Source organism: Pongo abelii, chromosome 18 (genome assembly GCF_028885655.2).
Source record: "Pongo abelii isolate AG06213 chromosome 18, NHGRI_mPonAbe1-v2.0_pri, whole genome shotgun sequence".
Classification (NCBI taxonomy): domain Eukaryota; kingdom Metazoa; phylum Chordata; class Mammalia; order Primates; family Hominidae; genus Pongo; species Pongo abelii.
Window position 1 is genome coordinate 45,343,015 of NC_072003.2, and position 23,935 is coordinate 45,366,949.

Consider the following 23,935-nt stretch of genomic DNA (forward strand, 5'->3'; position numbering starts at 1 on the left):
CATTTATTTTAATGGCATTAAAATTTTGATAGAAATTTCTTTAACTCTGTAGATGACTTTGTGCAGTATAGATATTTTAACAATATTATTTTTTAGAATCCATGAACACAGGATATAGTTCACAGTTTGTATTCTTCAATTTCTTTCATCAACATTTTATAGTTTTCAGTATGCAGATCTTTAATTTTCTTGGCTAAACTCATTCTATTTAATGAACTAAGTATTTCATTCTATTTGATAATATTGTAAACGGAATTGTTTTCTTCCTTTTTCAGGTATTTTGTTGTTACTGTATCAAAATACAACTGATTTTCATGTTAATATTGCATGCTGCAATTTTACTGTACTAGTTTGTCAGCTCTAACAGGGTTTCCTTGGTGGTGGTGGTAAAATGGTGGGTATTCTTAACCCTGGTTACACTTCAAATTGATAGTTGCTATTATCATTTCATAATTCTTTAAAATCTGACCAGAAGGGTTTATGCTGTCATGAATTCAGTGGAATTCAAATGTTCCCATTTGAAATAATTTTGTTGGTTTTGCCCGGGTCCCGGGATGGAGGGCACCTTGTGGGAGCCCAGAGATTCAGGATGGGGAGAGAGAAGCGGTCAGAGAGGAGGCTGATCAAGAGAAGCACAGACGGGCTCCAGGAACAGTAGGGAGCAAAGGGTGTCCTGTCGGAAACCCAGTGGAAAGAGAGAATGAGCCGGAAAAGGGGTGAAGGGTGGGAGTGGGCAACAGGACTGCTTCCCGGCCTGAGCAGGGGCCCAGTGTGGGCAGGGCGGGAGGGAGTGGCGAGGACCAGGCGGACCCCAAGGTCAATTTGGAGAGAGGGACATTTCCCTGTTTCTTCGCCTCTGGCCGGCATTCTGCGGCCATGGGCCCCCAGGGGCAGGGAAGGGGAGGAGGCGGCTCCCAGCGGGCTCGGAAAGCTGAGGGGCGCATACCCGCTTCGCAGGGCCTGGGTGACAGCGGAAGCAAGCGAAGGCTGCGGATCCCGCTGGCCCCGGGGTGGGCAAGAGGGGCTCAGGCAGGGCCGAGCTCATGGGGCCCAGCGCCAGGGCCTGCAGGTGACCCTGGAGGAATCCACCCGCCTGTGCAGTGGCCTTCTGGGAGACCAGTGTGTACGGCGCCGGCGCCGTGGACACGGCCTTCCCAGCTGGAACATTTGTGAGGCTGTAATTTAAGCTCAGGCGGACAAGCGGCCAGAAGGTGGACTGGATGCAATCTGAGTGCAAAGTCCAACCTAAGGGGAGTAAGCGGAAATGCCTGGCCTGCATCAAACTGGGCTCTTAGGATAAGGTTCTAGGCTGGATGGCCACTGCCTTATAGAGACGCAGGCTTGGCGGGAGCCTGAGGAGCACCAGGGACTCAGTGCAGCAGGGTGGAGTGGGCAGCGACAGCCCCACAGCTACTGCTTCCCTGCGCAGTTCACCTTCTCCAAGGCCCGGTCCCCAGCTGAGCCCAGCACTGAATTGCATGGCGCCTCCTGGACCACTGCCGGGGTGACCAGCAGAAGACCCCACCTCCCAGGGAGAGGACCCCACTATATCCCCAGCTAATAAACCGCTCCCCCCACCAAAAATAAATAAATATAAAATAATTTTGTTTGGTGTTTGAAAATAATGTGTATTCTCTGTTTACTGGTCAACATGCTGCCCATTTATCTATATGCCTAATTAGTCAAACTTTTTAATGAAATTATTTAACATTATGACCCTTTATTATGAAACAAAACAGTAAATTTTATAATGGTTTTAATATCATCTAATATGATTGAAAATGTCAATTTGTCATTGCCAGTGAATCTTCCTGTTATTTATTTTACACTGCTAAATATTCTGTCTACAAATGTCTAAGGGCTTAGAATCTTTCCTTGCATATTCTCTGTGATAAGTACTAACTACTCTAATTCATCAAATTATCTCTTTATACCATTCTTAAAATACAATATTATTGCCCCGGCATGGTGGCTCATGCCTGTAATCCCAGCACTTTGGGAGGCTGAGGAAGGTGGAGCTCGAGACCAGACTGGCCAACATGGTGAAACCCTGTCTCTACTAAAAATACAAAAATTAGCCTGGCATGGTGGTGGGCACTTGTAATCCCAGCTACTCAGGAAGCTGAGGCAGGAGAATTGCTTGAACCTAGTAACCAGAGGTTGCAGTGAGCCGAAATCACACCACTGTACTCCAGCCTGGGAAACAAAGCGAGACTTTGGCTCAAAAAAAAAAAAAAGAACATATTTTATATATATATATATATATATGTAAGAGAATTCTATATATATGTATAGTTTATTTATTTTGTAGAATTATTTTTCTGCTTAAATACTAATGAAAATTATGAGGTCTATTCACTCTGCCCTGTTGATAACAGTTTTTTTCTCTTTACTAATTACAAATGCAGTTTCATTACATGGATATGTTGCATAGTGGTGAAGTAGGGTCTTTCAGTGTAACAATCATCTGAACAGTGCTCATTGTCCCAATAAGGTATTTTCTCATTCCTAAACCCTCTACCAACTTTTCATCTTTCTGAGTCTCCAGTGTTTATTTTTCCAGTCTCTATATCCAAGTGTATGCATTTTTGAGCTCCCACATATAAGTGAGAAAATTTAGTATTTTTTCTGTTTCTGTGTTATTTCACTTACAGTAATGGCCTCCAGTTCCATTCATGTGGCTGCAAAAGACATGATTTTATTTTTCTTTATGGCTGAGTAGTATTCCATGGTATAAATGTATAGCAAATTTTCTTTATTCAATCATTGATTGATAAATTTAGATTGACTCCCTATCTTTGCTATTGTGAATAGTGCTGTAATAAATATATGGGTGTGGCTATCTTCTTTATGTAATGATTTATTTTCCTTTGGGCAGATACCCAGTAGTGAGAATGCTGGATCAAATGGAAGTTCTATTTTTAGTTTTTTGAGAATCTCCATACCGTTTTCCATAGAGTTTGTAGAAATTTACATTCTCACACACAATGTATGAGTATTCTCTTTTCTCCATATCCTTGCCAGTATATGTCATTTTTCTGCTTTTTAAATAATTAGCCATTATGAATGATGTAAAGTGGTTTTTAATTGGCATTTCTCTGATCATTGGCAACGTTGAGCATTTTTTACATGCTTATTGGCCATTGTTGTCTTCTTTTTGAAAAATATCTGTCCCCATTATTTGACTGCTTTTTAATGAGGTTGTTTGCTTTATTCTTCTTGAGATGTTTGATTTCCTTGTATATTCTGGACATTAGTTCTTTGTTACATGCATAGTTCACAAATATTTTTCGTATTCCATAGGTTGTCTGGTCACCTGTTAAATAAAGCTTCTTTTCAGGAGCTTTTTAGTTTAATTAAATCACTGTGGGGAAGGGGCTGCTTCCTTCCTCTTTCATGGGCCCATTTGTCTATGTTTCCATTTATATATTTTTGTTATTGTTGCATCTGCTTTTGAGATCTTAGTCATGAATTATTTGTTCATGCCAATATCCAGCAGAGTTTATCATAGGGTTTCTTCTAAAATTGTTATCATTTCAGGTCTTACATTTTAGTCTTCTAATCCATATTGAGTTGATTTTTGTATATGGTGAGGGTTAGAGATTCCATTTCATGCTTCTGCATATACTAATATAATTTTTCCAGCACAATATGTTGAATAGAATGTCATTTTCCCATGTATGTTTTTGTTGACTTTGTAAGAGATCAGTTGTGTGTAGGTATGTGGCTTTATTTCTAGGTTCTCTATTCTGTTCCATTGATCTATGCATCTATTTATATCAGTACCACGCTGTTTTGGTTATTAAAGCCTTCCGGTATAATTCTGAGTCAGGTAATGTATGTTGTCTTTGCTTAAATTTGCTTTGGCTATTTAGGCTTTTCTATGGTTCCATATGAATTTAAATTTTGTTGTAATTCTATAAAAACAATTGGCATTTTGGTAGGAATTACATTTAATATGTAGATTGTTTGAGGCACTATGGTCATTTTAATGATAATAATTCTTCCAGTCCATGAGCAGGGATGTTTTTCTCATTGTCTGTCTTATACAATTTATTTCATCAGTGTTTTGCAGTTTTCCTTATAGAGATCTTCCACCTATTTGATTAATTGTATTTCTAGGTATTTTAACCTTTTTTGTAGCTATTGTAAAAAGAAATTGACTTTTTAATTAGGTTCTCAGCTTGATAATTATTAGAGTATAAAACACTACTAATTTTTGTGCATTGATTTTCATATCCTGCAACATTATTAAATTCATTTATCAAATCTAAAAGTTTTTGGTGATCTTTAGATTTTTCTATATATAATATTATGTAATCATCAAAAGGGGACAATTTGACTTCCTAATTTAAACCGTATGGATGGTCCCACGAAGATCAACAGACAGTATCTGTGGGGAGGGCACAGGCGATGGCAGGTCTTTAAAGTCGTCATATGACTACGGTTGGAAGCCTAAGCTGACAGCCACTTAGCGAAGCATTGTCTGGCAGTTTCAATGTACATACAAATCATTTCTGATTCCAGGCCTCTCTCTTAGTGATGTGATTCTGCAGGTTTGGAAGGGGTCCATGAATTGGCTTACAATCATGGTGAAAGATGAAATTGAAGCAGGCATCTCACATGGTAGGAGTGGGAACAAGAAAGATGGGGGAGGGATACAACATACTTTTAAACCACCAGATCTCGTGAGTACTCACCATGACATGGACAGCACACAGCCATGAGAAATCCATCCCCATGATTCAACCACCTCCCATCAGGCCCCAACTGTAACATTAGGGATTAAAATTCAATATAAGATTTGGAACAAACATCTAAACTCTATCATATGACCATTAGAAAAACAGATGAAACATTTATGGTTTATACTGTCCAGATACTTTCATTCTAGAGCAAATTGATAAATGATTGAATTCAACATTCTGTGATCAGAATAGAGAAGGGAGGTGTACAGGGGACTTTAGCTGCATTTGTTCCACTTCCCATAGGCTGTTGTTGTGAGCTCTGATGTCACTAACTAAAGGGCTATTCATGGACAGAAGAATTATTGCTGTTGTTGAATTATTCCTATTTCTTTTACCTTAGTAAAAATAATTTTTTTAGATTCTCATATAATTTTCCTAAAAAAACGCTAAGAGTTTTGGTTAAATTCCTTGTTATTCTGTGTTATAAAAATTGATAGGAAAATGGCTAAAATAGATTAAAATTATACAAACTCAAGGAGTCAAGTTTCTATTAGGCAGGCTTAGGAAAAACAGAACTGGAAATACTCCACCACAATAGACATCAGATGCATGAGGCTCACTTTCTGTCGTAGCCCTGCCCAAATCCACCCTCTTCTAAGGCCTCATCCAGGTTTGCCCTCACCCTAGAATCTCCTCTCACAGAATTAATTAAAGGAGACCAGAAATTTGAGTGGTGTCTCCTGCTGCCTCTCCTGAGCTGGTGCCCACAATTTCCTGAAAATAAAAAAGCAGATAAATGGGAGCCAGGAGATGGAAAGGGTGGGGTTGCCAGGAGCCAGGCAGTCAAAGTTGGTTTGGGTGGCCACTGTGACTGGAAGTTTCCTGTCCATCCACTGGGGCCAAGTCCAGCAAGGGGCCTCTGCTGGTGGAAGTGCACATGAAGGCCGTAGCTGAGGTGAGGAGCAGACACCCATCTGACCAGACCCCCAATTCAAGGTCGCCCTGCCCACTCCCAGCCTCAGTTTTCCCTTCTGTGTAGGCAGAGTGTTGGCCTTTCAAGGACCTCTTCCGTGCATGAGACTCCCAGGAGCTACAACACGATGTCCCCATCCAGTCATGCTCACAGCTGGGCCTAGTGTCCCAACCCATTCCCTCTGCTTCCCCCAAGTGGCTACTCCTGCTGAGATGCTGGGGTGTTTCATCCTGGACTGAAAGCCTCAGGGCATAAGGGAGTCTCTCCAGGGGAGCCCCACCCACTACCCAGGGAGGCACAACGGAAGGGCCCATGAGGAAGGTGGCCCAGCAGGCAGCCCAGCTAAGTGAATGAGCCAGGACAGGAGTGAGAGCACTTTACCAGGAGGGGAAACCCAGCCCCTTGCAGAGCTGGGAGCCTCAGAAGCAGCTGAGAAGCCTTGGCCCACAAGTCTCTGAGTCCCTAAGCCACCTCCTGCAGAGCTCCAGGGCCCAGCGGGCACCAGTAAGGATGGCCTCCTGGAGGCCTCAACTCTTTTTTGTCCTAGTGTGCAGGCTTTCACCATTCCTCCCCACAAAGCTCAACTAGTTTTTCTTCTTTCTGGGGGCTGGAGTGGGGCTGCCTTTTTGCCTGGACTCATGGGTAGGCTGGATTGCCATACCCCCAGGAGAGAGGCACCAGGGGCCCAGGAAAGAGGAAGGAGGAGCCCCTTCCCCACAGTGACCTGCTCGCCATTCACGTGCAGCGACAGGCCCACCTCTCGGAGGAGGATGCTGAGGCACAGGCAGAAGCAGCGTAGAGAGACACTGGGAAGAGACACCTATCACAGCTCTGAGCTGTCCTCTGGGCCTCCAGGGGTGGGGGAAGGAGACCCATTGGTGATGAAGACAGCTCAGAGGGCTGTGGCAGAGGCTGTTCCCAGGACTGGGAGATGACAGTGACTCAACGCTGTTCACTGCTAAACTGTACCTTCTGAAAGTGGCCCTTCAGTTACCCCCACAGCTCGAGCCCACACCTGTCTGGGATGGCCAGGTAGGCAGAGGCAAGCAGAGACTCAGGGCGAGGGCACTAGGGCGTGTGGGCAGGGACAGAGGCCAATGGGGCAGATGAGGGGAAATTTTCATCTACTTGCTGGATCTGTCCCTTTCCTGGGCTCTACTTTACTCTTTACCCTCTGCCTCTGGCTCCCTGGGTGGCTCCTCTTCACTTTCTTGCCTGCTCACTCCAGAAGTCCCAGGGGCTCAGCCCACCACCATTTGTCCCCAGGTTGTAGCTGCCCCTTCCATGTCCGTCCCATGAGGACCCTCATCTGCATGAGCACACCTCTGCTCTCCTCTGAAACCAGAAGCCCTATCTCCCTGACATACCCCTCTGCAGCTGGGCAAAGTCCACCTGCCACTGTTCCAGGCCAGAATGCCTGGGCATTATCCCCCTGCCTGCTCTCTCACACCCACTGCCCATCCCCCAAAAATGCTGTTGGTACCCCTTTTACAGCCCCCACAGCCACCCTCCCCTCCTGCTGTGCTATAGCTTTTGTCTCCTGGTGCCTTAACCCCTCTGTCCATCTGCTGCACAACAGCCACCTGAGCCCCTGAGCACTGCTCTGCTCATATCTGCGGTAACAACCTCACCCAGAGCCAACATCTAAGTCCCCACAGGCCAGTCCTGGCCTCCTTACTGCTCCTGGAACCCCAGGGCCCTGTGCCCTAATCACTCCCTCTGCAACCTGGGTGTCTGCTCCCACCCCCAGCCTGCCCCCCAAAGCCCAGGACATCCAGAGCAATCTAACACATATGTAATACATATGAATTACATAATAATTTGTAATACATCGTATTACATGCAAATTATGTAATATGAATTCTTCATAATACATATAAATTATGATGTCATGATATATTGTGATGTCATAACATACAAATTATGATGTCATAATTATGGAGATATCATAACACATACAAATTATGATGTCGTAATATGGTGTGGTGTCATAATCCCTATGCATTATGATATCATAATATATTGTGATGTTTTAATAAATGCACATTATGGCATCATAATATATTGTGAAGTCACAATACATGGAAATTATGACATCATAATATACAATGATGTCATAATACATAGTGATTATGATGTCATAATACATTGTGATGTTATGAATTATGATGTCATAATACATTGTGATGTCATAATATCATATTTGTTTATATTTATGATATAATAATATAAAATGTCTCAGGTAATGAGAAGAGCTTTGAAAAGAGCATCACATCAGAATATCGAGGTGGGCCTGAAAGTTGGTGGGAGTGTGGCCTGGATGTGGAAGGCGGGACCTGTCTTTGGCTCACCTGCCTTCCCACAGCACCAGCAGTAGAGCCCAGTCATGGAGTGTGGTGCCCTCAGACTGCTGTCACCCCACCTCTGTGATGGAGAACAAGTTCAGCAGCCTTCAGTAGACATACATGCTGGATAGCTGGGTGAGAGCTGTGACCCATGGGCAAGGGGCAGCAAGGTGGGCAGCCTCTAAGCTCCCATTTATTCTCTCAATGTGCTCTCCTGACCATCCCATTCTACCTGCAGGGCTTCTGGCCAACCAGACGCAGCAAGGTGGAATTCCACTGCAAAGTGTACAGCAACTCAGTATGTGGAGATGAACAGCAGCAAGGTGGTTTTAATGGCATGCCCTATGCCACCATGCTCAGGGGAGATGCTGCTGCTTGCCAGGAGCATGGGGATGGCAGGCCTGAAGCTCCACTTCACTGAACTCTACCATCATTATAGAAGTTTTGGAGTAGCCTGTGAAAGATAGAATCATGTCATTGGTCAGAAGACAAAATTCTCTACAGTGAGTTCTCACTGTAGATATATAGATTTATTACCCTAAAAACAGTGCTAATTTGGCATTGGTTCATTTAACACCTGCTATGAGCAAATGCCTAAAGTTAGAGGCGGTTTCTCCTAAAGTAAGATTACATGAGGCCAGGCGCGGTGGTTCACGCCTGTAATCCCAGCACTTTAGGAGGCCAAGGTGGGCAGACCATGAAGTCAGGAGTTTGAGACCATCCTGGCTAACACAGTGAAACCCTGTCTCTACTAAAAATACAAAAAATTAGCGGGGCATGGTGGCAGGCGCCTGTAGTCCCAGCTACTCGAGAGGCTGAGGCAGAAGAATGGCATGAATCTGGGAGTTGGAGCTTGCAGTGAGCTGAGATGGCACCACTGTACTCCAGCCTGGGCAACAGAGCGAGACTCTGTCTCAAAAAAAAAAAAAAACCTTTGAATTTGTGCTTCACAATATGGAACAGAATCCATTTGATTTATAGTATATGTAAAATAGAAAAATTAGGATGGGCAATTCTGGATATGTAGAATTAGTTCCTTTTATGAGTTTTCTGCCCAGCTGTATTTATTACACTAAAAATAATGCCAAAATATATTTTATTGTGTGGAGTTTAAATGGATACACTATATAATGGAATAATATTAACTAAATGAACCTCAGTGCCAATTTTTTTCACTTTTTAAAAAAATTTATTTTAGCAAAGATTTCCTTTTTACTGTAAAATTGCACTTGATTAAATCTACTCCTAAATATTTCTTTCTTTTTCATACATATACAAATGGAATTGTTTTCTTAATTTTATCTTCAGGTTGATCATTGCTAGTATATAAAAGTACAACTGAACTTTGTATATTGATTTTGTATCTTGTTACCTTGCTCAACTCACTTATTGGTTGTAGTGGGTTTTAATGAATTTCTTATAAACTTTTATATTCACATTATGTCATCTGCAATGATAGAGAATTCTAACCTCTTATTTTCCCACATGGATAATTTTGTTTATTTTTCTTATGTAATTTCTTTGGATGTTAATATTTTTGTCTTGTTTTCAAATGTCAAGACACAACAACCAGTATTTTATTATTACGGGGTTAGCTGTAAGTTTTTCATTGATGCTGTTTAGCAGATCTAGGAAATGTGCTTGTACTCCTCCTTTCCAGGGTGATTAATTGTGAATGAATATTGGATTGGTCAAATGTTCTCTGGGGCTGTTGAAGGGATGTTTCTGTTACTTTCCTTTATCGTATCACTTTGTTTAATGCATTGATTATTGGAATGGTCAACATTGCATTTGTGAAATAGTTCCATTTGGTCATGAAGTAGCCAGGACCACAGACATGCACGACCATGCCTGGCTAATTTTTTTCATTTTATTGTAGAAAAGGTGGGGGGCAGGGCACTCACACCCTGCCCAGTGTGTATGTTGTACACGCTGCTCTTGAACTCCTGGTTTCAAGAGCTCCTCTCTCCTCAGCCTACCGAAGTGCTGGGATTATAGATGAGATCCACCACACCTGGCCACATACATATAATTTATAAATAAAAATAACCTTATATACAAGGTTAAATGCAAATATCCTACAGTGAGGGCCAGGCTTCAGAATAAGGAGGAAGGCCTGCCTGAAAAGGGCTGCAGCTTGGAACTTTTCATCCCAAAGAGGTGGGGCCTGGAGCTCTATTATCCAGTCACTGGTGCTGAGGTAAAAACTTTGTTAAAACTATTTATTTTTTTTGAGATGGAGTCTCGCTCTGTCGCCCAGGCTGGAGTGCAGTGGCACGATCTCGGCTCACTGCAAGTTCTGCCACCTGGGTTCATGCCATTCTCCTGCCTCAGCCTCCCAAGTAGCTGGGACTACAGGCGCGTGCCACCACACCCGCCTAATTTTTTGTATTTTTTAGTAGAGACGGGGTTTCAGCGTGTTAGCCAGGATGGTCTCCATCTCCTGACCTCATGATCCCCTGCCTCGGCCTCCCAAAGTGCTGGGATTACAGGTGTGAGCCACCGCGCCTGGCCCTTAAAACTATTATTTTAATGCTTAGCAATGTTAATTTTTAGTGAGAAACTTAAGATTACTTAATTTAACATAACAAGATTTTAAGATTTTCAATTACTGAAAAAAATTAAAATTATAACACAGGTACTTCTAATTTTTTTTTTGGCAGGGGTTCAAGTACCTTTGTTATATATTGAAACCTACTGTTTCTGTAAGCTCTACTCTTAAGTCAAAACAACCTTGAATTTATTGTGAACAAGTACTTAGAATAAATCCAAACCTTAGGCAAATTCACATAGTGATTTCAATTGTCCTTCACATCCCTTTCCTGGGATAAGTGTCTGGGTTTCGGGGGGAGGCTTGGTAACAGTGCAGGGATCCACCATCTTAATCCATCTGATGCATAGCTTCTATTCATAAGTCCCTCTTAAATATTTCCTCCTAAGAAACTTGATTTGTCAGCCTCTTTCTTCAACCTCTCAACTCTTTTGGCCTTTAAAGGTAGGTTTACATTTACCTACTTACAACAAAACAACGTAATATATATGGTCTGTCCATTTCTAGAACATTGTTATGTGTTTCATGACTGTAATGTGTAGCACAAAGTATAGTTTTGTGCATGAATAGTATATTTTATATAGCTACTTTCTATTACACATCAGTAAAACACAAGTTCAGTAAGTGCTCACTTAACGTCATTGATAGGTTTTTGGAAACTGATTTTAAGTGAAATAAAAAACTATATATCATAGGAAATTAACTCTTGTTTATATCATTAGCCAATGGTAAGTTTGGTTTCATTTATATAGTAATAAAAAGTCACAGTTTCCAAGAATCTATCAACAAAGTGAGAACATACTGTAATTAGTATTATAGTATATAATACATTACAGCATTACACTATTAGAATATGTTACTGCAGTCTTAGCAGTTGGTGGTATAATGTGTTTCAGTTTCCCCCAAGATCACAGAATTATTCAGACCAATCAATAACAACATCCTGTAGAAACCAGGAGCATCTCACCCTCTTGATACTACAAAGCCTTCCCTCACACCTCCTGTTTCTTCTCTCTGCTCCCAAGTGCAATCCCTGTGTGGGTCTGTTTACCTTACATACTTTCCTCCTTCCATGATTATATGTAATGAATAACTGCTGTCAGTCTCATCTGTCCAATGATTGGTGCCATGGTTTTAACTGTTCCAGTAGCCCTACAGTGGTAATTTCTCCCTCGCCAATGGGGTAAAGGGGAGGCTAATCAAACAATTCACAACACTAACTGGATTAACCACCCATGACTGAAGACATCTGCTCAACTTTAACTGCTTTTGGCCTACTGGTTTCATGATACATTAAAAGTCACCTCTGTCAGAACCACCAGTTGCTGTTGGGCTTTTGCTTTGGTCTAAATAGAAGTTTGTGGCCTTTATCATGAGTTGCCTTCCCTTCCCACACTAAAGCACACTCATCACCTAGACATAAATGGTCAATTGACTCTGCTCCAGCATGATGGGTCATCATGTTTAGCCTGTGTTTGGCAGGCAGTTTGCAAGACACTTGCCTGTCAAGGCAGTGAAAACACAGCACCTTAATCAGTCTGCAGTTCAGTCCTGATTACCAAGGGTCTGGCTGTAAACCTGTGGTCACTTCATCTGATCTGGTTATCATTACTAAATGTGTGGGTAGTCATCTGAACATTATTTATTATTCCACACTCTCAGGATAGGCCCAGGGATGGTCTTTTGTAAAACTGCAGAAACAAAAGGGACTTTTACTTTGGAGAGAATTATGCTTGTCACTCAGTTGCCCTAAGAAGTGCTACTGTCATGCAAGCAAGAACAGTGGTCTTGTCTTTTCTGAGCTGCTGCTTCCTTTGCTGCTGTCACATGCATTCTAATGATGAGGTGCACCTTCCTTGTGACTTATGGTTTACGCACTGATGAGTAATAAAAAGAAAAAAGAGCATTTGATATTAGTCCCTCCCAAAACATGTGGGTAATTCTCTCACTGTAAAACCCCTACTCATCATGTGGGCTTTTAGCACTGCTGCTTACCAGTATGCCAAAGGTGCAATCTTAGGATCAGAAGTTTGATGGACACAAGCAAAATGACCATAGTGCATATGGGTGCCAATCCCAGTGAGATTGAGTGGCAGTATATACCTTCATCTGAAGAGAAGACAGATCACAAATAAACAAATAATGACATAACTCAAGAAACTAGAAGAGAAAGAAATTATCCCAAAGTTACCAGGTGATGAAATTAATAATTAAAAAGTAGAGCAGAAATAAATATAATGGAGACTAGAAAAACAACAGAAAATGTAGAAAAAATGTAAGAGATTTTTGGAATCATAAAACTGACATATCTTTAGCTAAACTAAGAAAAAAATGCTCAAATACTACTGGGTACATAACGAAATGAAGGCAGAAATAAAGATGTTCTTTGAAACCAGCGAGAACCAAGACACAACATACCAGAATCTCTGGGATGCATTCAAAGCAGTGTGTAGAGGGAAGTTTATAGCACTAAATGCCCACAAGAGAAAGCAGGAAAGATCCAAAATTGACACCCTAACATCACAATTAAAAGAACTAGAAAAGCAACAGCAAACACATTCAAAAGCTAGCAGAAGGCAAGAAATAACTAAAATCAGAGCAGAACTGAAGGAAATAGAGACACAAAAAAACCCTTCAAAAAATAAATGAATCCAGGAGCTGGTTTTTTGAAAGGATCAACAAAATTGATAGACCGCTAGCAAGATTAATAAAGAAAAAAAGAGAGAAGAATCAAATAGATGCAATAAAAAATGATAAAGGGGATATCACCACCGATCCCACAGAAATACAAACTACCATCAGAGAATATTACAAACACCTCTATGCAAATAAACTAGAAAATCTAGAAGAAATGGATAAATTCCTCAACACATACACCCTCCCAAGACTAAACCAAGAAGAAGTTGAATCTCTGAATAGACCAATAACAGGAGCTGAAATTGTGGCAATAATCAATAGCTTACCAACCAAAAAAAGTCCAGGACCAGATGGGTTCACAGCTGAATTCTACCAGAGGTACAAGGAGGAGCTGGTACCATTCCTTCTGAAACTATTCCAATCAATAGAAAAAGAGGGAATCCTCCCTAACTCATTTTATGAGGCCAGCATCATCCTGATACCAAAGCCTGGCAGAGACACAACAAAAAAAGAGAATTTTAGACCAATATCCTTGATGAACATTGATGCAAAAATCCTCAATAAAATACTGGCAAACAGAATCCAGCAGCACATCAAAAAGCTTATCTACCATGATCAAGTGGGCTTCATCCCCGGGATGCAAGGCTGGTTCAATATACGCAAATCAATAAATGTAATCCAGCATATAAACAGAACCAAAGACAAAAACCACATGATTATCTCAATAGATGCAGAAAAGGCCTTTGACAAAATTCAACAACCCTTCATGCTAAAACCTCTCAATAAATTAGGAATTGATGGGATGTATCTCAAAATAATAAGAGCTATTTATGACAAACCCACAGCCAATATCATACTGAATGGGCAAAAACTGGAAGCATTCCCTTTGAAAACTGGCACAAGACAGGGATGCCCTCTCTCGCCACTTCTATTCAACATAGTGTTGGAAGTTCTGGCCAGGGCAATTAGGCAGGAGAAGGAAATCAAGGGTATTCAATTAGGAAAAGAGGAAGTCAAATTGTCCCTGTTTGCAGATGACATGATAGTATATCTAGAAAACCCCATTGTCTCAGCCCAAAATCTCCTTAAGCTGATAAGCAACTTCAGCAAAGTCTCAGGATACAAAATCGATGTGCAAAAATCACAAGCATTCTTATACATCAATAACAGACAAACAGAGAGCCAAATCATGAGTGAACTCCCATTCACAATTGCTTCAAAGAGAATAAAATACCTAGGAATCCAACTTACAAGGGATGTGAAAGACCTCTTCAAGGAGAACTACAAACCACTGCTCAAGGAAATAAAAGAGGATACAAACAAATGGAAGAACATTCCATGCTCATGGGTAGGAAGAATCAATATCATGAAAATGGCCATCCTTCCCAAGGTAATTTACAGATTCAATGCCATCCCCATCAAGCTACCAATGACTTTCTTCACAGAATTGGAAAAAACTACTTTAAAGTTCATATGGAACCAAAAAAGAGCCCACATCACCAAGTCAATCCTAAGCCAAAAGAACAAAGCTGGAGGCATCATGCTACCTGACTTCAAACTATACTACAAGGCTACAGTAACCAAAACAGCATGGTACTGGTACCAAAACAGAGATATAGATCAATGGAACAGAACAGAGCCATCAGAAATAATGCCACATATCTACAACCATCTGATCTTTGACAAACCTGACAAAAACAAGAAATGGGGAAAGGATTCCCTATTTAATAAATGGTGCTGGGAAAACTGGCTAGCCGTATGTAGAAAGCTGAAACTGGATCCCTTCCTTACACCTTATACAAAAATCAATTCAAGATGGATTAAAGACTTAAATGTTAGACCTAAAACCATAAAAACCCTAGAAGAAAACCTAGGCATTACCATTCAGGACATAGGCATGGGCAAGGACTTCATGTCTAAAACACCAAAAGCAATGGCAACAAAAGCCAAAATTGACAAATGGGATCTAATTAAACTAAAGAGCTTCTGCACAGCAAAGGAAACTACCATCAGAGTGAACAGGCAACCAACAAAATGGGAGAAAATTTTCGCAACCTACTCGTCTGACAAAGGGCTAATATCCAGAATCTACAATGAACTCCAACAAATTTACAAGAAAAAAACAAACAACCCCATCAAAAAGTGGGCAAAGGACATGAACAGACACTTCTCAAAAGAAGACATTTATGCAGCCAAAAAACACATGAAAAAATGCTCACCATCACTGGCCATCAGAGAAATGCAAATCAAAACCACAATGAGATACCATCTCACACGTTAGAATGGCAATCATTAAAAAGTCAGGAAACAACAGGTGCTGGAGAGGATGTGGAGAAATAGGAACACTTTTACACTGTTGGTGGGACTGTAAACTAGTTCAACCCTTGTGGAAGTCAGTGTGGCGATTCCTCAGGGATCTAGAACTAGAAATTCCATTTGACGCAGCCATCCCATTACTGGGTATATACCCAAAGGACTATAAATCATGCTGCTATAAAGACACATGCACACGTATGTTTATTGCCGCATTATTCACAATAGCAAAGACTTGGAACCAACCCAAATGTCCAACAATGATAGACTGGATTAAGAAAATGTGGCACATATACACCATGGAATACTATGCAGCCATAAAAAATGATGAGTTCATGTCCTTTGTAGGGACATGGATGAAATTGGAAATCATCATTCTCAGTAAACTATCGCAAGAACAAAAAACCAAACACCGCATATTCTCACTCATAGGTGGGAATTGAACAATGAGAACACATGGACACAGGAAGGGGAACATCACACTTCGGGGACTGTTGTGGGTTGGGGGGAGGGGGGAGGGATAGCATTGGGAGATATACCTAATGCTAGATGACGAGTTGGTGGGTGCAGCGCACCAGCATGGCACATGTATACATATGTAACTTACCTGCACATTGGGCACATGTACCATAAAACCTAAAGTATAATAATAATAATAATAATAATAAAATAAAAAATAAAAAATAAAAAAAAAGAAAAAAAAAAAAAAGAAACATAGTGGAGGCCGCAGCAGTCAGGGACATTTCTGAAGCGAGCGTCTTCGATGCCTATGTGCTTCCCAAGCTGTATGTGAAGCTACATTATTGTGTGAGTTGTGCAATTCACAGCAAAGTAGTCAGGAATCGATCTCGTGAAGCCCGCAAGGACCAAACACCCCCACCCCGATTTAGACCTGCGGGTGCTGCCCCACGTGCCCCACCAAAGCCTATGTAAGGAGCTGAGTTCTTAAAGACTGAAGACAGACTATTCTCTGGAGAAAAATAAAATGGAAATTGTACTTAAAAAAAAAAAAGAAGAAATGCTCAAATAAATAAAATCAGAATAAAAGGGAAGACAATACAACTGGTAAAACAGAAATACAAAAGGTCATAAGACTACTATGTACATACACTCCTATGTACAATTATATCCCAAAAAATTGGATAAAGTAGAAGACATGTATAAATTTCTAGACATGTACAACCTACCAAGACTGAACCATAAAAAATAGAAAGTATGAATAGATCAGTAATGAGTAAGAAGTTTAGATCTGATTACTGCTGACTTTTACCAAACATTTAAAAAGAATCAAATCTTTGAAAAAATTGAAGAAAAAGGAATACTGCCAAACTCATTTTATGAAGCCAGCATTACCCTGATACCAAAGCCAGAGACGGACATTAAAAGAAAAAAAATTAAAGGCCAATATCCCCAATGAACATAGATGCAAAATCATCCACAAAGACGCAAATGAAATTCAAAAGCACTTTAAAAGCATCATTTATTATGATCAAGTTGGATTTATTCCTGGGATGTAAGAATATTTTAGTATGTGGAAATTAATAAATGCCATACACTTTATTTATACAATAAAAAGATTAAAAATCATGACTATTTTTATGCATGCCTAAAATTATTTTGACAAAATTGAAAATCCATTTCTAATAAAATGTATAAGGAATTAGGTATACAGAAAGAATATACCTCATGATAAAGAAATACATTCTTTATTAACTATAGGACAAGCTCATAGCTAACACTATAGAAAATGGTGAAATGTTGGAATCTTTTTTTCTAAGATTTATTTTAAGATAAAGATGCCCACTCTCACTACTTCTTTCAACACAGTACTGGAAATCCTACTCAGAACATTAGAAAAGAGAAGAAAAGGAAGGGCATTTAAATGAGAAAGAACAAGATCTTATTTTCATGGAGATTAACACTCAGGTTTTTACAGATTAGATTTAACAGCATGAAAGCTAGTACTATGCAGGAATCAAAGGAACTGTCCCTGAAGACATAGGACTTTAGGGCGTCAATTATTAAGGGGCTACATGAAAGCAGAAATGCTCCTGAGTGTTTCCATTGTTTAGACATAAATTTCAACAGATCAGCCCCAGCAAGTAAAGGCACATCCCTGACTGCTGTGGATGATGAGCTTTTCACCCAAAGCAGAGATGTGAAACCTGACAGGTATGAAAGACTCCCCCACACAAGTGCTCCATACGTTGAAAGTTACTCCCACAAATCTATTCCTGAGGGATCAGGTCATCATCTGTGTGTTTGAGACAGTGGCCAGTTAGGCTTCAGTCGACATGAGGCCAGTGATTTTAAGTGTAAAATGCCTAAACCATCAAAAATTTTAGGTAGGTATTTGGGGGCCTGCTCACTTAAATGGGTTAGTGAAATGTCACACCAGACACATGGCTGGGAATTGGAGTTTTCTCCTCTGCTCTTAGCAGCACCTTGGTAACCAAATAATTACCCTCCTTCATGCCTCCACGTCCACATCTGCAAAAAAGGCACTGGTGAGGATGACAATTGCACGAAGCCCCAGCCCATGGTCTCTCCCTGCAAAGCTCTGAACTTGTGCATCCCCAGGCCAGGCGGTAGGTGTCTTTCAAAGGCAGCAGAACTTGCGCTCTGCTTGGAGACAGCGGAGGGCAGCAGCACAGTGGACAGCGTCTGGGACCTCAGGCTAGTTCCCATAGCCACTTAGGAAAGCAGGCGGCTCCAGGGGCTGGAGGAGGCGCGATGCTGTGGAAAGACCCTGGGTGCCGGTAGGATAGAAAGCCGAGCTGAGTAGACGGAAGGCGGGTGAGTGAGGACCAGACACTCCCGATTTGAGCAAATGCGGGGTGCACTTCACAGCAACACACCCTCCTCATTGCCCAACCCAGACCTGCCCCTCAAGTTCCTCTCCTGACTCAGTCCTCTTGGCGACGGTTTGGCATGGAATCAATGGCCAGCAAAGCTTTGGAAGTGAAGCCGCTTACACCATCCTGCCCCTCCCTCCAGGGATGCGCCCCCGCGTCCTCTCCTGTCTCAACCTGGGTTGTCACCCTGCAGCTCCGCCATCCACCGTTGGGAACCAGTGAAGAGACTGCAACTCCTAGCATATTCCCGCGAGGCGGGCACCGCCCTGCCCCTCTCCCAGAGCTCCGCGCTCCCCCAACCCGGAGCAGGCCAACAATGCAGACCCTCTGCCCTGCAACCAACCTGCGAGAAGCGGACCAGACACTGTAACTAATGCAATGCCTGAAGACTATTCTGCTCCCTACCCAGCCCTTCCATGCAGCCGAGCCGTCTGGCCATGTGGAGGGAAGCCTTGCTGTTCCCAAATCTCTCCCGCCTGGGGAGAGAGTGCAACTATGTCTGCTAGTTTTACCTCGTAATTGTGGCACCCCGTCTCCCGGAGAAGCGGGCTTCGGGCTTGTCCTGTTCGAAGTTTGATTTCTCGCAGACCAACATAGGGCGGGTGGCCTCTCAGGGCCTCCGCGGCACGTTTGCCATGGTAACGCTCTTCAGCCCGGATTGGGCACGCCCCGCCCCTTTTCTCGTCCCGCCAGTCCACTCAGCCCCGCCCCTACCCGCTCATTCTTTCCCTTGCCACGCCCTTTCAGACATGCGCAATGCAGCCCGTCCTATGGGTGGGGTCCCTATGGCGGCGGTCCCGCCCTTTCAGACATGCGCAGTGCACCCGTCCGTTGGGGTAGGGTCAAGATCCTGTTCTTTCAGACATGCGTTGTGCAGCCCGTCCCTAGGGGTGGGGTAACGGGCTTGCCCTTTCAGACCTGCGCAGTGCACCCGTCCCTAGGGGTAGGGTAATGAGCCTGCCATGTCAGACATGCGCAGTGGCAGCGTGTCGCTAGGAATGGGGTACCAGGCCTGTCATTTCAGACATGCGCAGTGCACCCCTCCCAAGAGGTTGGCAAATGGCCGCGGACCCGCCAGTTCCCAGGTTTCTTGGGATCCCGTCGAAAAGCCCCCTCGCGAGTATCTGAAGCCATCAGTTCACTGCCAGAAATGAAAACTTCCTGTCACTAGTCACCTGCCATTTGCTTTTTCAAAACCACCATTTCCGCTGTGCTCTGGGTTGTCACAAATCCTCCTCTGCACCCCAGGAGCGCCTCTTGGACCCCTGGCCGGCGGCAGGTCCCACATCTGGGTCGGGCCTCTCACGGGGCGGCTCCCGCCACTGCAATGAAGAGGAGAAAACGTCCCAGGGGAAGGGCCTGACCCTGTTACATTCAGTCAGAAAACAGCCACAGGAAGGGGCTTTGGGAGCTACATCCACCACTTCTCTGACCCGACCCAGGCTCCTTCCCAGGCCTTGGGATCCTAGTGTGAACCTCCCGGCCGTGATTAACGCAGGTCAGCAGGGCCAGAGCGCCCCTTGGTCCCTCCCAACACATGAGGGAAATTTGTGTGGTGAAGTCAGGGACAGTGTCTGTGTTTCTGCCCTGAATAGGGCTCCCTTGGAAAATCTTTTAATATTTCTTTTTAAAAACAGCCCCATTGGACCACTTTTAATAGTTTGCTGATATAACTAAACAGTGATCATTCTCTTAATTCATGTTTCCATTAAGTTTTTCAGATTAAGTACTCCAAGACTACATGCTGTTGAAACTCATAGGCACAGCCTCAGCTCCCTGCAGGGTAGACACACAAGAGCAGAATCTCCATGGGGCATCTTCCTGGAGCATCAATATTACTGCAGGATTTGGAAGAAACAAATATAATAATTTCTAAAGTAAAATATGGAACATTTAAGGCTGGAAAAGTCATCCACCTTTAATAACTGTCATCTGTGCCTCACATGGCAGACTTTCTCCAAGAGAAATACTCTAAGGAGAACCTATTTCCATTCTTATAAATAATAAAAATGATAAATCATATCAAGTCAATTGAAAGTCCTGGCCTGCTAGTTTCCTAAATCACAACATGGCCTTGGCATCGTTTTATTTGTATTTTTGCAGGGGGCAGGGGGTGGACCTTTGGATATAAAAATTTGGGTTTTTGAACAATTTTTCGAAGTCTTCAGGTATTCGTTGTTGATTTACTTGTGTACACCATCTAATTCTTCTGTCTCTCTTCTCTCCTTCTCAGACTCAATCATTCCACGGGTCTCTAAGGCTCTGTTTATTTTCTCTAAATTTTGTTGATTTACTTTTGTACCCATTTAATTTTTTCTGTCTCTTCCCTTTTCTCAGACTCAATCATTCCACAGGTCTGTAATGCTCTGTCCATTTTCTTTAAGCTTTTTCTTTTTTTCTACTTCCATCTTCACATCAGATAATTTCTATTGCTTTGTCTTCTGTTTCTGATCTGTAGATAAGCTCAAAATTATTGTTTTTACTTTATATTTTTATATCTGGCTACTTTTCATTTCTCTGCTGAGGTTCCACATCTGTTTATTTATGAGAATATTTTCCTTTGCCCCCATGAGCATAGTTATAATACCTGCCTTCAAATTCTTGTCTGCTGGGTACTTCTTGGAGATGTCTAGTGCCTGCTTTTTATCTTGTGTAAGTATTACATTCTCATGTGTCTTCACACATCTCATGAATTTAAAAATTGTGCACCACAGACTGCGCACAAGAGTTATAGAGACTCTGGTTTCTGTTGTGTCCCTTGGAAGAGTGTTGTTTTTTAAAGAGGGTGTTAATTGGGCTGGATTCTAGCTTCAATAGTTATTTCTCCTATGGAGAGCACAAATGAAATCCTCATTCAGTTCTTATATACATGTATCTCATATATGTATGCAATATAGAAGTGTTTCTAAAATGATATATGTGGAGAAAAGAAAGAGAGATCAAAATGGAGTTTTTTGTAAAGGGGGCCTGCCCCTCCACACCTGTGGGTATTTCTCATCAGGTGGAGACGAGAGACTGAGAAAAGAAATAAGACACAGAGACAAAGTATAGAGAAAGAACAGTGGGCCCAGGGGACCTGCGCTCAACGTGCGAGGACCCACACCAGCTCTGCTCTCTGTGGTCTCTGAGTTCCCTCAGTATTTATTGATCACTATTTTTACTATCTTTGTAAGGGGAGTGCGGAAGGAGAACAGGGTGATGGTGGGGAGAAGGTCAGCAGGAAAACATGTGAGCAAAGGAATCTGTATCATGAAAAAGTTCAAGGAAAGGTATTGTGCCCGGATGTGCACGTAGGCTAGATTTACGTTTCACTTTACACAAACGTCTCAGTGTAGCAAAGAGTAACAGAACAGTATTGCTGCCAGCATATCTCGCCTCCAGCCACAGGGTGGTTTTCTCCTATCTCAAAATAGAATGAATGGGAATGGTCAGCTTTACACCAAGACGTTCCATTCCCAGGGACGAGCAGGAGACAGAAGCCTCCCTCTTATCTCAACTGCAAAGAGGCCTCCCTCTTTCACTACTCCTCCTCAGCACAGACCCTTTACAGGTGTCGAGCTAGGGGATGGTAAGGTCTTTCCTTTCCCACGAGGCCATATCTCAGGCTGTCTCAGTGGGGCGAAACTTTGGACAATACCCAGGCTTTCTTGGGCAGAGGTCCCTGCTGCTTTCCAGAGTGCATTGTGCCCCTGGTTAATCAAGAATGGAGAATGGCAATGACTTTCACCAAGCATACTGCCTGCAAACATATTGTTAACAAGGCACATCCTCCACAGCCCTAAATCCCTTAAACCTCGATTCAATACAGCACATGTTTCTGTGGGCACAGGGTTGGGGCTAAGGTTACAGATTAATGCATCTGAAACCAGAACAATTTTTCTTAGAACAGATCAAAATGAAGTTTCTTATGTCTTCCTTTTCTACATAGACACAGTAACAATCTGATCTCTCTTTCTTTTCCCCACAATATATACTATTTTATCCAGGGTTCACTATTTTTCTCTATGAGAGTGTTAGTTCAGCTAGCTACGTCACCATTAGTGGAATCCAGAACCTCAGTTTTGATTTTTGGATTTAATATAAATGAAATTATATAATATGGATATGTTTACATCAATTTTTTATTGCGAGATTATATTGTGATATTTATTTACCCTGTTGCAGATTTCTATAGTCTGTTCATTTTTAAAAGTCTTTTTTTACATTGTGGTAAAATATACATAAAATTAATTATTTTAACAATTTTTTAACGTGCAGGTCAGAGGAAATAATCACATTCACATTGTTCTGCAACCATCATCCACATTCATAGGGAATTTTATTCATTTTGAAAAACTGAAACTCTGTTCCTGTTAAACAACAGCCCCCCTTTACCTTCCCTTTGGCCCCTGGAAGCTACTCTTCCACTTTATGTTCCTGTTAATGAAACTACCATAAGTACCTCATATGTGTGGAATCATACAATGTAGTAAAAAATATCATGAGGAAGAATAATACACATTGTATAACATATTTATTAATTTTAAAAAACATGTTTTCTAATTTAAATAAACACAGAGATCAGTAGCATATAGAGAAAGATAGATAAAAAAGAAAAAGCGGTTAGAAGGCTGTGTTCAGTTTATGACTATGGCGTCTCAAATTCCAGAGCAGTGAGGCCCCTGCCCCAGACACAGGGCTGGTCACGGTGCAGCTGGGAGCCCAGTGCAGCTGTCTGACTCCCAAAGCCCATGCTCAGCCCAAACATCACTGAGCCCTGAGGCACTCTGCTTCTGCCAGCCCAGGCACTCAGTGCCAGTGAGATTCACCATGGCCTGTTCTTGGTCTTTGGGGTGTTGCTGGCCTCCTGGGATGGGGGCTCAGCTGACAGAACAAGTAGGAGCTTCAGGAAATAGTGGCAGCTGTGAGTCTACCAGGAGCCACACCTCAGGCTTCCCACTGCCTGCCCAGGGGTCCCCATGCAACAGGGCCAAATGTTGACCAGGGAGCCATAGCCACAGGCTCTCTGAAGCTGGCCACAAGATGGAGTCTTCTCCTACCCTCTGCTAATCTGCTACGCTCTCATCTTTTATTCTGACTGTGTCACACTTCATGGACTGGAACCAAACCCCAAATTCTTCTTCAGCTGGAAGATGACAATTATCTCTTGTCACTGAAGCAGCTGCATTTCTTGGAGGATTTTGATCTACAGACAGACAGAAGGACAGGATTCTGACAGGTCCTGGGTGGAAGATGATAAAGGGAAATTGTGGGGGAGGGAGGAGGCAGAAGTCAGTCTCTGGGGCTTATCCCTTAAGGGGTTCCATCATCCCCTCCAATCCCATATAGCGCCAATCGGTTCTCAGAGTTGGATATAAACATTCCCTCCTATAAGAACTTATAATTGATTCTAGTTCCCTAATCAAACCCTCCATTGGAGTTGGTCTCCTCCTTCTCTATATAACAAACCTTCCCAATAAATCCAAGATGCAGAGGATGGAGCCAGGTAGTGTCCTCCCTAGGGTGGTCTCTGACTTTCACATCCCCACCCTTCCTCAAAGTGAGGGCCCCAGCTGCTCATCTCACTCCTTTAC

At 42.4% G+C, this 23,935-nt stretch overlaps 1 long non-coding RNA gene across 2 annotated transcripts in view; it reads right to left on the reverse strand.

Annotated features, from left to right (window-relative positions):
- Positions 1–19,076, reverse strand: part of LOC134760391 (uncharacterized) — a 39,149-nt gene extending 20,073 nt beyond the window's left edge. Inside the window, exons 1-3 of one of the 2 annotated variants that reach the window (XR_010137758.1) lie at positions 18,875–19,033; positions 12,553–12,666; positions 8,239–8,460 (exon numbers count right to left, since the gene is read on the reverse strand). This is a non-coding gene — a long non-coding RNA (uncharacterized LOC134760391). Of the gene's footprint in view, positions 1–8,238; positions 8,461–12,552; positions 12,667–18,874 lie in introns of both variants that reach the window. The other variant, XR_010137759.1, reaches the window with a different exon arrangement.
- Positions 19,077–23,935: the final 4,859 nt, after the last annotated feature.